At 38.5% G+C, this 1526-nt stretch overlaps 1 non-coding gene across 1 annotated transcript; it reads right to left on the bottom strand.

Moving 5' to 3' along the window:
* Positions 1-359: 359 nt before the first annotated feature.
* Positions 360-466, bottom strand: LOC112495918 (small nucleolar RNA R71). The gene has a single exon (XR_003062335.2). It is a non-coding gene; the product is annotated as a small nucleolar RNA R71 (small nucleolar RNA).
* Positions 467-1526: the final 1060 nt, after the last annotated feature.

Here is a 1526-nt window from a genome sequence, read left to right as displayed (position 1 = left end):
TCAGGGATTATGCTGTGTTAACTCCTCAAGTTGTACATCCTGGAATAGTCAGACCTGAAGTGGAAGCCGCAAACTTTGAACTTAAGCCAGTGATGTTTCAAATGTTGCAAACAGTGGGTCAATTCAATGGATTGCCAACTGAAGATCCTCATCTCTATCTTAAGTTGTTTTTGGAAGTGAGTGATGCTTTTGAAATTGCTGGAGTAACGCAATATGCTTTAAGACTAAGGCTTTTTCCTTACTCCTTAAGAGATCGAGCCAGAGCATGGTTGAACTCATTACCATCTGATTCCATCACTACATGGAATGAATTAGCTGACAAATTTTTAATAAAGTATTTTCCACCAACCAAGAATGCAAAATTGGGGAATGAGATCACTTCTTTTCATCAGCTTGAAGATGAAAGTTCGTATGAGGCTTGGGAGAGATTTAAATAGCTGCTCAAAAGGTGTCCTCATCATGGCATTCCTTATTGTATACAGCTAGAAACCTTCTACAATGGGTTGAATCCAAGTACCAGATTGATGGTTGATGCTTTAACAAATGGAGCTTTGTTATCTAAATCTTACATTAAAGCTTATGAAATTTTAGAGAGAATTGTTAACAATAATTATCAGTGGCCATCAACTAGACAGACAACAGTGAGAGGAGCAATGGGGGTACATAATATAGATGCAATTACAGCATTATCAGCACAAGTAACTTCATTGACTAACACGGTGAAAGCCATGACTTCTGTTCCAGCAGCAGTAAAGCAAGTTGCTGAACTGTCTTGCGTGTATTATGGTGACGAACATGTATTTGACAACTACCCTGGAAATCCAGCATCAGTAAACTATGTGGGTAATTTCAACCGACAACCTCAAAACAACCCGTACTCAAATACTTACAACCCTGGATGGAAGCAACACCCAAATTTTTCATGGGGCAATCAGAATCAAAATGCTCCAACATTGAGTGGACAAAACATAAATACTCAACCACCTGGTTTTCATCAGCAAAATCAAGGGCAAAAACACACTAGCCATGATCCACTTACCTCATTCGAAATACTGATTAAGGAATACATTGTGAAGAATGAAGCAATTGTGCAAAGTCAAGTTGTATCTCTAAGAAACCTGAAAAACCAAATTGGACAGCTTGCCACAGCAATGAGTAGCAGATCTCAGGGAAGTTTACCCAGCAATACAGAAGATCTAAGAAGAGAGGGAAAAGCACACTGTAAAGTAATCAACCTAAGATCTGGAAAGAATGTTGATATTTCTGTTGACGTGACTAAGAAAATGTTGGAACTTAACTCCTCACAAGAACAACTTGAAGATGAGAGCATGTTATAGCAACCCAGTTATCAAGATATTGGTGTTAGTGGTCAAGCTACAATAACTTTGGAAGGGAATCAACCAATAAATGCTGAAGAAGAAGTTGCAACACCAGTGATAACAACTTACAATAAATCAAATGTGTAGAGATTGGTACCTTCTAAAGTTGCCCAGCAATTTAGGCATCCACCTCCTTTCCCACAGAGA

Source organism: Citrus sinensis, chromosome 5, assembly GCF_022201045.2.
Source record: "Citrus sinensis cultivar Valencia sweet orange chromosome 5, DVS_A1.0, whole genome shotgun sequence".
NCBI lineage: Eukaryota > Viridiplantae > Streptophyta > Magnoliopsida > Sapindales > Rutaceae > Citrus > Citrus sinensis.
Note: the sequence above shows the minus strand (reverse complement) of the source record. Positions and strands in the feature narration are given on the sequence as shown.